Source organism: Entelurus aequoreus, linkage group LG12 (assembly GCF_033978785.1).
Source record: "Entelurus aequoreus isolate RoL-2023_Sb linkage group LG12, RoL_Eaeq_v1.1, whole genome shotgun sequence".
NCBI lineage: Eukaryota > Metazoa > Chordata > Actinopteri > Syngnathiformes > Syngnathidae > Entelurus > Entelurus aequoreus.
The window spans coordinates 70663952-70678914 of record NC_084742.1 but is presented as its reverse complement, the minus strand read 5'-3'; the positions used below and the strand labels follow the sequence as shown (position 1 = coordinate 70678914).

At 36.6% G+C, this 14963-nt stretch overlaps 1 long non-coding RNA gene across 1 annotated transcript in view; it reads right to left on the bottom strand.

The window, feature by feature from the left end:
* Nucleotides 1-12115, bottom strand: part of LOC133662522 (uncharacterized) — a 34267-nt gene extending 22152 nt beyond the window's left edge. The window contains exons 1-2 of the long non-coding RNA XR_009828122.1: nucleotides 12002-12115; nucleotides 2547-2739 (exon numbers count right to left, since the gene is read on the bottom strand). This is a non-coding gene — a long non-coding RNA (uncharacterized LOC133662522). The remainder of the gene's footprint in view (nucleotides 1-2546; nucleotides 2740-12001) is intronic.
* Between the last annotated feature and the right edge of the window lie 2848 nt (nucleotides 12116-14963).

Genomic DNA, 14963 nt, shown 5'->3' with positions numbered 1-14963 from the left:
GCCCCTGTGACAACTTTTTTGCAATGTGTTGCTGCCATTAAATGAATGTAAACATACTTGTTTGCCTGATTTAATGGTGCTTTTCATCAATGAAGCCTTTTTTTATGGGGCGGCGTGGCGAAGTTGGTAGAGTGGCTGTGCCAGCAATCGGAGTGTTGCTGGTTACTGGGGTTCAATCCCCACCTTCTACCTTCCTAGTCACGTCCGTTGTGTCCTTGGGCAAGACACTTCACCCTTGCTCCTGATGGCTGCTGGTTAGCGCCTTGCATGGCAGCTCCCGCCATCAGTGTGTGAATGTGTGTGTGAATGGATGAATGTTGAAATAGTGTCAAAGCGCTTTGAGTACCTTGAAGGTAGAAAAGCGCTATACAAGTATAACCCATTTATCATTTATCATTTTGTTTACTCTCACACCCGATTCCAATTAAAGTGCAAAAATAAGTTAGGCTATCTGCTGCTGATTACCCATAAAAGTGTTTAAACGTGTGTAGCTAATTCGACTCATTTCCTCCTATATCTTTCATGATTTCATGACTGAAATAGGCCATAAACAAACGTCCACTGGTTCTGCTGGTGTCAAAAAGCATCCCGTGTCTTTTTCTTTTTTACTTGAAAACAACAACAAAAAACTGTAATATCCCGGTAGAAAATGTCATAGTTTCTCTTTTGTCATGGTTTCAAAGCAACACGGCCTCTAATTACGCAGCCTGCTCAATCCCGAGATTAGACCCCCAAAAAAAACAAAAAAACACAAACACTGTCTCCTTATTACAAAGACTAAATGAAAGCCCACTTAATTAAAAATGTTGCAGATAAAAAGCGGGACAAAAAGGATGGGTAATGCCCCCTTAAAGTGTATTTATAGAGGTGGTTAGCGTGTATCTGCGGGCGTGCAGCTTGCACACTTTTTTGCAACTGTCGGCAAAGGCAAGTTGGAAAACAAAATAAAAAAGACGAGACACAGTGAGAAACTTGTATGTACTAGAAACATTTTTACTACTTAGCTCGTCGTGGTGTTTGAATGGGGAAGGACGCTTTGCTGACTTAAGCGACGCACAATTTACACGCTTTTTTGTGCTTTTCTTCAAGGCTGATTAGCTGTCATATAATAATTTATAATATATCATTTTTTGGTCGTCTTTTTGAATGGAGAACCTTCTCAGATGCAATCCCGATTGGGACGTGGGTGATTGTAAATCCATGCACAAACGTCCTTATATTGATTATTTATGGATGTTAGATAAAGTAGTATTGTGGTAGGTTCTCTGGACCACCAATGATGGACATTACAGCCGTGTTTATATTTGCGAACAATGATTTATTTTTCAATAAAGGGTGCTTTTCAGCCATTTTTAAGTTTCTCCGCCATCCGCCTCCTCTCTTTCCCGACCGCTGCCTTTAAAAGAGCGACAGGTGATCAGACACCGTGTCATCTATGCCAGTGGTCCGCGGACCGATTGGTACCGGGCGCACAAGATTTTAAAAAAATAATTATAAAAAAAAAATAAAAAAAAAATATATATATATATTTTTTTTTTTTTAAGTAAATCAACATAAAAAACACAATATATAGATTATAAATCAATATATATCAATACAGTCTGCAGGGATACAGTCCGTAAGCACACAAGATTGTATTTCTTTATGAAAAAAAAAAAAAATGAAAAAAAAAAAAAACACCCCCCCGGTCCGTGGGACAAATTTTCAAGCGTTGACCGGTCCGCAGCTACAAAAAGGTTGGGGACCACTGATCTACGCACCTGTCACTAATCTCGAGGCCGAGCCTGACACACCCCGCTTCGCTGCAGGTCCGCATGCCACCCCCTCACACAAGTACAAACACACGGAGCAAAAAAAACAAAAAACAAAAAACAGCCTTTTTTTTTTTTTTTTACCGCAAATCAACAAGTGTAGATTTTTCGGTATATTACTGTAAATGCCAAAACGGCACCACAGTTTATTACAGTAAAAAAAAAAATACTGTTTTTTTTTCCATTTAGACAAAAATGCTGTAAAAACCACAGTAAATTTCACAATTTTACCATGAAATCTATTACTACTTTTAATATTGCACACTTTGATGGATAACTTGATTTGAAATCATTATTATTGGTATTTATTTCTATTTAAAAAATGCTTAAAGGTTTGATCATATATTTTTGCATATTTAGACAATATTTAAGTTCACATAATTTGCGGTTACATGGAGTATTTATTTTTTTTTTCTACCAAAATAGAAAGAAAGAATACATTTAGTAAGAAAAATTACAGTACTTTATTGATACATATTATTTCCAGGCTTTCCAGGGCCATAATAAAATGAAGTGGCGGGCCACATTTGGCCCCCGGGCCTTGAGTTTGACACCTGTGTCATAGATGAATAAATCAGCCATAGATATTAAGTAGATAGAAGGAGAAAACAGCGACGTCGGGTCCTAAATAGGAACTACAGGTTGCTCATGAAGCATAAGGCGCATGTAACTAGAATGTGGGTGCACCGGCACCCGTTTGAAAGGTCAGAGGTCACGGTGAGGATGCACACTTACCTCTGCATGGACCCCACCGCTAAGACCCCCTCGAGCGCCGCGGCTGGAATTTCCAATGTACATGAGGCGTCTCCAGTGAGAACATGTCAGAAGTGCCATTAGCCATGCAGATATTGTCCAATCAGCCATTAGCCATGCAGATATTGTCCAATCAGCCATTAGCAGCAGGAACCTCCTGGAAGGTTAGCAACATCTGCAGCGGAATAACAATTTTTCAGTGCCTCAAATTAGCAACTTGCCTCCAGGACTGCAACGTTTTTAATCAATTTACATGTTTCTACTGCAACATTATTAGGTGCACCTCAGCAAGCCAATACAAGGTATGTACTTAAGTGGACATACACACATATCGCAATACACAACTTGCATTTTTGACCACATATCCAGTAATAAGTCAACCTACAGCTCAGCATATAGTGCAGAGGTGGGCAATTAATTTTTACCGGGGGCCGCATGAGCAACCTGAGCACTGCTGGAGGGCCACATCGACAATATTTCAATGAAATTTTGCTCAATATTATTTTTGATATATACCGTAAGATAAATAATAATAATAATAATTAATAATAATAGTAATACTTCAACATAGTGTGTGTAACAGCATTCCATGACTAATATAAATAAATTAACATTAATAATAAATGACAGTAAAATAAGCACACGTATGACTGAGGAGTCATAGTGTAACTTTGTGTGGTGTTTGAGTTGTCCGACTTTTTGTGTGGCCATAAACGCAGCAGTGGTTTAGTGCTATGCGTGTTGGTGACAGATGACAAGTTGGTTTTGGCCTGGTTTGTACGGCAGAAAATGACTAGTTTTTCGAGATAGAATTGTTTTACTCATGTTTTTGGTGTGGTTATGTCCGAATATAAACAGTTTTGCTCAATAAAGTGATCAATATAATTCCTGTCCTCGAAGCATCTCGATAGACGTTACAATAATTGAACGGTGTTCAATTGAACGGTGTTGACGAACACCGTTAGGGCCGCTTGTTGTCACTGTCACTCAAAGTTGCATTGCAAAATTACATAGAATAAATATGTTTATTTTGTTTAGAATTCAGATGGGATTTGATTTAATTCGCGTCATATATTTGCTGCGTGCAACAGACGCTTGAGCAGTGCGCAATTGCGCAGGCACGCACCTTAGAGGGAACGTTGCTTGGCAGTCCATGTCTTGTTGAAAACACGCCATTCTTCATCAACTTTTCTCTTTTTAGCGTCTCAGGTGTAAACCGTGCATCACTTGTCGCTGCATGTGCACCTTCACTCGCAGGTTATACACGGACACACGCCCATAAATAATACTTTTCAAAATAAAAGCAGCACAGTTGTATTGCGCGCACGACATAGATGTTTTTTCAACTTTATTTTGTAATTAATGATTGCAGCTGTTCACATTCACTCACAATCACGCACACGCATACGTCCACACGGAAGTAATACAAATAACGATTTTCAAAACAAAAGCAGCACCGTTGTATTGCACACTCGACATAGATACTTTTTTAAATTTATTTTGTAATTTATAATTGGCCTCACGCGGGCCGGACAGGGACGCACAAAGGGCTGGATGCGGCCCGCGGGCCGCAGAATGCCCAGGTCTGATATAGAGGATCTTTGACTAGTGTTTTGTGCAGTAGGTCAGCAGAGCACTCCTGTTACACGGAGGATCTTTGACTTAGTGTTTTGCAGTAGGGCATTAAAAAATAGCAGAGTGCACCTGCCATATAGATCAGTGGTCCCCAACCACCGATTGGTAGCGGGCCGCGCAAGAAATTTAAAAAATAAATAAATAAATCAATCAACATAAAAAACACAATATATACATTATATATCAATATAGATCAATACAGTCTGCAGGGATACAGTCCGTAAGCACACATGATTGTATTTCTTTATGGTCCGTAGGACAAATTTTCAAGCGTTGACCGGTCCGTAGCTACAAAAAGGTTGGGGACCACTGATATAGAGGATCTTTGACTAGCAGTATGTTCTTAAAACAGCATAGGGCACCGGTTATATAGAGGATCTTTGAGTAGTGTTACGCACTAGGCAGGGGTCGGCAACCCAAAATGTTGAAAGAGCCATATTGGACCAAAAATACAAAAACAAATCTGTCTGGAGCCGCAAAAAATTCAAAGCCATATTACATGGGTCATGAGATATAAATTGAATTAAGAGGACTTAAAGGAAACTAAATGAGCTCAAATATAGCTACAAATGAGGCATAATGATGCAGTATGTACATATCGCTAGCCTAAATAGCATGTTAGCATCGATTAGCTTGCAGTCATGCAGTGACCAAATATGTCTGATTAGCACTCCACACAAGTCAATAACATCAACAAAACTCACCTTTGTGCACTCACGCACGACGTTAAAAGTGTGGTGGACAAAATGAGACAGAAAAAGAAGTGGCATAAAACACGTCCTAGAAAGTCGGAGAAAGTTATGCATGTAAACAGACTATACGGTGAGTTCAAGGACCGCCAAAATTAGTAGGACAAAACGGTGCTCGCCAAATACTCGAATCAGTGAAGCATGTTTAATATAAACAGTGTGATTTATAACAATTAGGGAGGTTTGTGTCATGTTTGTCCTCCTACAGAAACCATACTAAAACAAAAAAATAGATTTTTTTTCCCCTCATCTTTTTCCATTCTTCATACATTTTTGAAAAATCTCCAGAGAGCCACTAGGGCGGCGCTAAAGAGCCGCATGCGGCTCTAGAGCCGCGGGTTGCCGACCCCCGCACTCGGGCATTCAAGCAATAACAGAGTGCAGGGCAATAACAGAGTGCACCTGTCATATAGAGCAGTGGTCCCCGACCTTTTTGTACTTGCGGACCGGTCAACGCTTGAAAATTTGGGGGGGGGTTATGGATTTTTTGTAATTTTTTTTTGTCATAAAGAAATACAATCATGTGTGCTTACGGACTGTATCCCTGCATACTGTATTGATTTATATGGATATATAATGTATATATTGTGTTTTTTATGTCGATTTAACTAAAAAAAAACTAAAAAAAAACATTTATTTATTTTTATTTCTTGTGCAGCCGCGGCCCGGTACCAATCGGTCCCCTGCTCTATATCAGTGGTCCCCAACCACCGGGCCATGGCCCGGTACCGGTCCGCGGACCGATTGGTACCGGGCCGCACAAGAAATTAAAAAAACAAATAAATAAATATATATATATATATATATATATATATATATATATATATATTTTTTTTAATCAACATAAAAAACACAATATATACATTATATATATCAATATAGATCAATACAGTCTGCAGGGATACAGTCCGTTAGCACACATGATTGTATTACTTTATGGTCCGTGGGACAAATTTTCAAGCGTTGACCGGTCCGCAGATACAAAAAGGTTGGGGACCACTGATATAGAGGATCTTTGAGTAGCAGTTATGTCTTTAAAAACAGCATGGTTATTTACAGGATCTTTGACTAATGTTACGCAGTAAGTCATTAAAAAATAGCAGAGTGCACCTGTTATATAGAGGATCTTTGACTAGCAGTTATGTCCTTAAAAACAGCATAGGGTGCTGGTTATATAAAGGATCTTTGACTAGTGTTTTGAAGTAGGGCATTAAAGAATAGCAGAGTGCACCTGTCATATAGAGGATCTTTGAGTAGCAGTTATGTCCTTAAAAACAGCATAGGGCCCTGGTTATATAGAGGATCTTTGACTAATGTTACGCAGTAGGGCATTAAAAAATAGCAGAGTGCACCTGTTATATAAAGGATCTTTGAGTAGCAGTTATGTCTTTAAAAACAGCATAGGGCCCTGGTTATTTAGAGGATCTTTGACTAGTGTTTTGCAGTAGGGCATTAAAAAAAAGCAGAGTGCACCTGTCGTATAGAGGATCTTTGCACTAGCAGTATGTTCTTCAAAAAACAGCATGGGGCCCCGGTTATATAGAGGATCTTTGACAAGTGTTTTGCAGTAGGGTATTAAAAATAGAGTCAGAGTGCACCTGTCATATAGAGGATCTTCGACTAGTGTTACACAGTAGGGCATTAAAGAATAACAGAGTGCACCTGTCATGTAGAGGATCTTTGACTAGCAGTGTGTCATTAAAAACAGCATAGGGCACCGGTTATATAAAGGATCTTTGACAAGTGTTTTGCAGCAAGACATTAAAGAATAGCAGAGTGCACCTGTTATATAGAGGATCTTTGACAAGCAGTGTGTCCTTAAAAACAGCATAGGGCACCGGTTATATAGAGGATTTTGACTAGTGTTACACAGTAGGGCATTAAAGAATAACAGAGTGCACCTGTCATGTAGAGGATCTTTGACGAGCAGGATGTTCTTAAAAACAGCATAGGGCCCCGGTTATATAGAGGATCTTTGACCAGTGTTACGCAGTAGGGCATTTAAGAATAGCAGAATGGACCTGTCATATAGAGAATCTTTGACAAGCAGTGTGTCCTTAAAAACAGCATTGGGCACTGATTATATAAAGGATCTTTGACTAGTGTTACGCAGCAGGGCATTAAAAATAGCAGAGTGCACCTGTCATATATAGAGGATCTTTGACTAAAAGTATGTCCCTAAAAACAGCATAGGGCACCGGTTATATAAAGGATCTTTGACAAGTGTTTTGCAGTAAGGCATTAAAGAATAGCAGAGTGCACCTGTCATATAGAGGATCTTTGACAAGCAGTGTGTCCTTCAAAACAGCATGGGGCCCCGCTTGTATAAAGGATCTTTGACAAGTGTTTTGCAGTTGGGCATTAAAAAATAGCAGAGTGCACCTGTTATGTTTTTGTTTTTTTTTGTTTTGTTTGTTTGTCATAAAAAAATACAATCATGTGTGCTTACGGACTGTATCCCTTGCAGACTGTATTGATCTATATTGATATATAATGTAGGAAGCAGAATATTAATAACAGAAAGAAACAACCCTTTTGTGTGAATGAGTGTGAATGGGGGAGGGAGGTTTTTTGGGTTGGTGCACTAATTGTAAGTGTATCTTGTGTTTTTTATGTGGATTTAATAAAAAAATAAAAATATAAAAATAAATATGATTTATTTTTTTTTTACTTTTTTTTTTTCTTTTCTTGTGCGGCCCGGTACCAATCGATCCACACACCGGTATCGGGCCGTGGCCCGGTGGTTGGGGACCACTGATATAGAGGATCTTTGACTTGTCAAAAGCTCATTCTAAACAGCACAGCACTCCTGTCACATAGAGCAGTGGTCCCCAACAACCGGTCCGCGGCCCGGTACCGGTCCGCGGACCGATTGGTACCGGGCCGTACAATAAATTTAAAAAAAAAAAAAAAAAAAAAAAAATTATTAGTATTTTTTTTTTTAATGAAATCAACATAAAAAACACAATATATACATTATATATCAATATAGATCAATACAGTCTGCAGGGATACAGTCCGTAAGCACACATGATTGTATCTATTTATGTAAAAAAAAAAAAAAAAAATTATTATTTTTTTATTTATTTTTTTAAATACCCCCCCCCCCCCCCCCCCCCCCCCCCCCCCCCCCCCCACCGGTCCGTGGGACAAATTTCCAAGCGTTGACCGGTCCGCAGCTACAAAAAGGTTGGGGACCACTGACATAGAGGATCTTTGACTAGCAGTCGGCTTAATAACAGCCCGGCTTTTCTGTCAGAGGATATTTGACTCGCAGTCGGCTTAAAAACAGCAGAGCCTTTCCCGTCACATAGAGGATCTTTGAGAAGTGGGTCCTTTAAAAAGGAGCTGATGTAAAAAATGATCCGCGCAGGGATGATATTTCCATACGTGGGCGACAGCATCAGTACATCCTGAAAGCGACACTTTATGGCCCGTTTTTTTTTTTACTGCACCTTGAAATATAATTGTGCATTTTTGAGCTGGAATAAATGTTTTAGTAGGTTGGCACGCACACGTTTACGGCACTATGCTAAATATGTCCACTCGTCCCCCCGTGTCGCCAGGAGCCGCCGGCTCACGCCATGACGTTAATAGTTTGACAGGCCCCGCCGCTCGCCTTTCTCCGTCTGCTCGTCCATCCCTCCATCCCTCCCGGCCGTGCCGTCTCTCCCTGTCCGTCACGCAGACGCAGGTTGCACGGCAGACATGTTTGTCGCTTCTTCCTCCGTCTCACTGGCCGCTCCGAACGGCCGCGTAGGAACGCTGGAGGCGGGGAAATGAGGTCGTTCTGACGCGTTGACTGGCACCTTCGCCTGCGCCAAGTCACCATTCATGCTCGTTAGCCGCGAACCAGTCACGCTAAGTCAACAGTCGGAGTTAGAGATGACCCCGAGATAACACCAGCCACACGCTATATTTAGGTGCATGCATCTGGGTCATGTATGGTCAAAGCTCTGTTTGCTGACAATGAACATCACAAGCTAGATAACAGATCGCATACTGTACTAATACTAGCACTCACCTATATATGAAGACACATGCAAAAATGGATTAAAAATAATAAATTAAACAATTAAAAATATTTCCTGACGCAGTGTTAAACTACAGCCAGGTTGTTTATATCCTCAGGTAGCCAGGTCGAGGCTATATTGTTTTTTTGAATTATTATTTTTTTCAGTTTTTCATTGACATTATACTGAGTAGTGTTTAAAAAAATCAGTTTGACTTCACCATGAATATACATGATATGTATTATTTTATTGAGAAATGTTTTGTCTTTTTCTCCACTAAAAAAACAAACTGTGCAACATTATCACATTTTTATTTATTTCTTTAAAAAGTATTTGGATCTTATATTGTTTTAGTATTATTTAGATAGGTGGATTAACATTTTTAATTTTTTTTTTTTTTTCCTGACGCAGTGTTAAACTACAGGTTGTTTTTATCCTCAGGTAGCCAGGTCGAGGCTATATTGATTTTTTTTAATTATTATTTTTTTTTCCAGTTTTTCATTGACATTATACTGAGTAGTGTTTAAAAAATCAGTTCGACTTCACCATGAAAATATGAATGATTTATTTTGTATTTTTACAATAAAAAATCTTTATTGAAATATTTGTTGTTCACCAACTACATTATATGTCTTATTTTATTGAGTCATGTTTGTCTTTTTCTCCACTAAAAAAACAAACTGTGCAACATTATCACATTTTTATTTAATTATTTTTTTATTTTGATTTTATATTGTTTTAGTATTATTTAGGTAGGTGGATTAATTTTTTTTTAAAGAAAATATGTATTTTTTCCTGATGCAGTGTTAAACTACAGCCAGGTTGTTTGTATCCTCAGGTAGCCAGGTAGAGGCTATGATGTTTTTTTGAATTATTAATTTTTCCAGTTTTTCATTGACATTATACTGAGTAGTGTTTAAAAAATCAGTTTGACTTCACCATGAAAATATGAATCAATTATTTTTACAATAAAATATATTTTTTATTTTAATATTTATTGTTCACCAACTACATTATATGTCTTATTTTATTGAGTAATTTGTTGTCTTTTTCTCCACTAAAAAAACAAACTGTGCAACATTATCACATTTTTATTTTTAATTTTTTTTTATTTTGATCTTATATTGTTTTAGTATTATTTAGGTAGGTGGATTAATTTTTTTAAAAGAAAATATATATTTTTTCCTGATGCAGTGTTAAACTACAGCCAGGTTGTTTATATCCTCAGGTAGCCAGGTCGAGGCTATGATGTTTTTTTGAATTATTATTATTTTTCCAGTTTTTCATTGACATTATACTGAGTAGTGTTTAAAAAAATCAGTTAGACTTCACCTTGAAAATATGAATAAATTATTTTTACAATAAAAAATATTTTTTATTTAAATATTTATTGTTCACCAACTACACTATGTCTTATTTTATTGAGTCATTTGTTGTCTTTCTCCACTAAAAAAACAAACTGTGCAACATTATCACATTATCACATTTTTTTATTTTGTATTTTTTTAAAATTTTGATCTTATATTATTTTAGTATTATTTAGGTAGGTGGATTACATTTTTTTTAAATAAAATATATATTTTTCCCTGACTCTGTGTTAAACTACAGCCAGGATGTTTATATCCTCAGGTAGCCAGGTCGAGGCTATATTGTTTTTTTGAATTATTATTATTTTTCCAGTTTTTCATTGACATTATACTGAGTAGTGTTTAAAAAAATCAGTTTGACTTCACCATGAAAATATGAATCAATTATTTTTACAATAAAATATATTTTTTATTTTAATATTTATTGTTCACCAACTACATTATATGTCTTATTTTATTGAGTCATTTGTTGTCTTTCTCCACTAAAAAAACAAACTGTGAAACATTATCACATTTTTATTTATTTATTTTTGTTTATTTTGATCTTATATTACTTTAGTATTATTTAGGTAGGTGGATTAAAATGTTTGAAATAAAATATATATGTTTTCCTGATGCAGTGTTAAACTACAGCCAGGTTGTTTATATCCTCAGGTAGCCAGGTCGAGGCTATATTATTTTTTTGAAATATTAATTTTTCCAGTTTTTCATTGACATTATACTGAGTAGTGTTTAAAAAATCAGTTCGACTTCACCATGAAAATATGAATCATTTATTTTGTATTTTTACAATAAAAAATCTTTATTGAAATATTTGTTGTTCACCAACTACATTATTTGTCTTATTTTATTGAGTCATTTTTGTCTTTTTCTCCATTAAAAAAACAAACTGTGCAACATTATCACATTTTTATTTATTTAATTATTTATTTTTTTAAATTTGATTTTATATTGTTTTAGTATTATTTAGGTAGGTGGATTACATTTTTTAAAATAAAATACATATTTTTTCCTGATGCAGTGTTAAACTACAGCCAGGTTGTTTATATCCTCAGGTAGCCAGGTAGAGGCTGTATTGTTTTTTGAATTATTATTATTTTTCCAGTTTTTCATTGACATTATACTGAGTGGTGTTTAAAAAATCAGTTGGACTTCACCATGAAAATATGAATCAATTATTTTTTTACAATAAAAAATATTGTTTATTTAAATATTTATTGTTCACCAACTACATTATGTCTTATTTTATTGAGTCATTTTTTGTCTTTTTCTCCACTAAAAAAAAACTGTGCAACATTATCACATTTTTATTTAATTATTTTTCTTTTTTATTTATTTTGATTTTATATTGTTTTAGTATTATTTAGGTAGGTGGATTAATTTTTATTAAAATAAAATATATATTTTTTCCTGATGCAGTGTTAAACTACAGCCAGGTTGTTTATATCCTCAGGTAGCCAGGTAGAGCCTGTATTGTTTTTTTTGTATTATTATTGTTTTTTCTGTTTTTCATTGACATTATACTGAGTAGTGTTTAAAAAAATCAGTTTGACTTCGCCATGAAAATATGAATCAATTATTTATTTTGTATTTTTAAAATAAAAATATTTTTTTATTGAAATATTTATTGTTCACCAACTACATTATACGTCTTTGTGGAAGTCGATCCCTACCCGTTCCACGGATATCACGTCACAGAGCCAGGCGTGTCGTTTTCCCAGACTTTTTATTTTTCTCATGCAGCTTTTCTCCAGTCTCATCTTCCTTTTCCTCCTTGGGTCGCTCACTGTTAAAGACAACAGATGATTAGACTAACACGTACCACCTGTGCCATCTAATCACCTGCCAGCCCGCACATGCCCCGCCCCTAGCTGATGGTGCTCCGCCCTCGACACCATTGCCAGAGGCGTTGACCTTTGCTCCTGCAGACTCTCTTCCCTCCACAGTCTTATTTTATTGAGTCATTTTTTGTCTTTGTCAATTTAAAAAAACAACTGTGCAACATATCACAAATGTTATTTTTAAAATTTTTTATTTATTTTGATCTTATATTGTTTTAATATTATTTAGATTAAAAGTTAAAAAAAAAAAAAAAAAAAAAAAAAAAAAAATATATATATATATATATATATATATATATATATATATATATATATATATATATATATATATATATATATATATATATATATATATATATATATATATATATATATATATATATATATATATTGTTTCCTGTTAAACTACAGCTAGGTTGTTTATATCCTCAAAGCCAGGTAGAGGCTATATTTTTTAGTTTTTTTTTTTCAAATATTTATTCTTTTTTGAGTTTTTCATTTACATTATACTGAGTAGTGTTTAAAAAATCAGTTGGACTTCACCATGAAAATATTACCAATTATTTGTTTTGTATTTTTACAATAAAAAATATTTTTTTAATTTAAACATTTACTGTTCACCAACTACATTATATGTCTTACTTTATTGAGTCATTTTTTTTGGTCTTTTTCTCCCCTAAAAAACAAACAGGTTTTTATTGTTTTTTTGTAGTGTGCAACATTATCACTATGTTTTTTTTTTTATTGTATTTATTTTGATCTTATATTGTTTTGTTATTATTTAGGTAGGCGGATAAACAATTCAAATGCTCAGTCATTCACAAACAAGGATGGGTCACCACTTTGTGAACAAATGCGTCAGCAAATGGTTGAACAGTTTAAGAACAACATTTCTCAACCAGCTATTGCAAGGAATTTTGTTTTTTTCCCCATCTACGGTCCGTAATATCATCAAAAGGCTCGGAGAATCTGGATAAATCACTGCACCTAAGCAATGACATTACGGTACTGCATCAAAAAAAGCGACATCCGTGTGTAAAGGATATCACCACATGGGCTCAGGAACACTTCAGAAAACCACTGTCAGTAACTACAGTTGGTAGTGCAAGTTAGAACTCTTACTACGCAAAGCCAAAGCCATTTATCAACAACACCCAGAAACGCCGTCGGCTTCGCTGGGCCCGGAGCTCATCTAAGATGGACTGATGGATTCTTAATCCACTGGGGCGGCGCTAAAGAGCCACATGGGTTGCTGATAGCACAGTACATCACAGAAACACAGTCCGCATGTCCTCATCATACAAGTGAGCGTTCGTGTTCCGCTCAAATCACAAATCACGCCCTGAACCGAGGTCCAATTGTTGCACATGGCGTGAGACCGCGTCAACGTTTTTTTTATGTTGTTGTCGACATTGGCCGAACTTTTACTGGTGCTAAATGATCACCAGTTTAAGAACAACATTTCTCAACCAGCTATTGCAAGGAATTGAGGGATTTCACCATCTACGCTCCGTAATATCATCCGATATTTGGCTTTTAACACTACGTGAGTTGTGTGGTCCTCTGTGTTTTTTTTAAATAATTTTTTATTTCTATTTACTGTTTTAATTGGTTTTTCCCTTTAAAATTGTTTTTATTCATATTTATTTTTATATTGTTTTTATATTGGTTCTGTATTTATTTATTTTTTGTTTTTATTCAGTCATTGGTGGAGCTAAGGATAATATTTGATTATTGTTTTTAATATCGTTTTCGATGCTGTTTTTAATATTGTTGTGCAGCACTTTGGAAACATTTTTGTTGTTCAAATGTGCTATATAAATAAAGTGGATTGGATTGGATTGAAAAGGTTCGGAGAAATCACTGCACATAAACAATGACATTACGGTACTGCGTCAAAAAGCGACATCAGTGTGTAAAGGATATCACCACATGGGAACACTTCAGAAAACCGCTGTCAGTAACTACAGTTGGTTGCTACACCTGTAAGTGCAAATTAGAACTCTACTATGCAAAGCCAAAGCCATTTATCAACAACACCCAGAAAAGCCGTCGGCTTCGCTGGGCCCGAGCTCATCCAAGATGGACTGCTGGATTCATAATCCACTAGGGCGGCGCTAAAGTATAGTACATCACATAAACACAGCCCACATGTCGTCATCATACAAGTGAGTGTTCGTGTTCCGCTCAAATCGCAAATCACGTCCTGGACCGAGGTCCAAGTCCAGCGCGGAGGGACTTTTCATTATCCGGCCAGACGTCCTGGCAATCAGCTTTGCGCTGTCAATCTGCACATGCATCATTCTGCGCCGAGGACATCAAAACCTTCCCGCTACGTTTGTCACTGGAGCGGAATGCGAGTCTTTGATGCGTCCGTCTCCGCAGCGCCGCCGTATTACAAACCGGGTCGGAGTGCACAGACTCTTATTTGCATTAAAAAAATGGCAATCCCAAGTCCAATCAGTGCGTAAATGATCTCCTACAGACGGGCCTAAACATTCATGTTTCGCAATTCCCTCTAATGGATCTTCAATTTCGCAGCCTCCCAATCCTAATTGACACTGCGGGCCCGCAGTTTTACACCGGAGGACTACGGCGCCGTAACACCGGCGTCGCCATGTTTGATTCCCTCCGCGACACAGACGTGATTACGGCTCGACACTCCGACCTTGACGCCTCATTAATCATACAGCCGTGTGAAAATGCAATATTGTTAACTTCGTCGTGTATCTAATGAAGAGTACCTCGGCGAGCGTCTCCATGGAAACGCTTGGCTTTTAATCAGGGTTTTGCG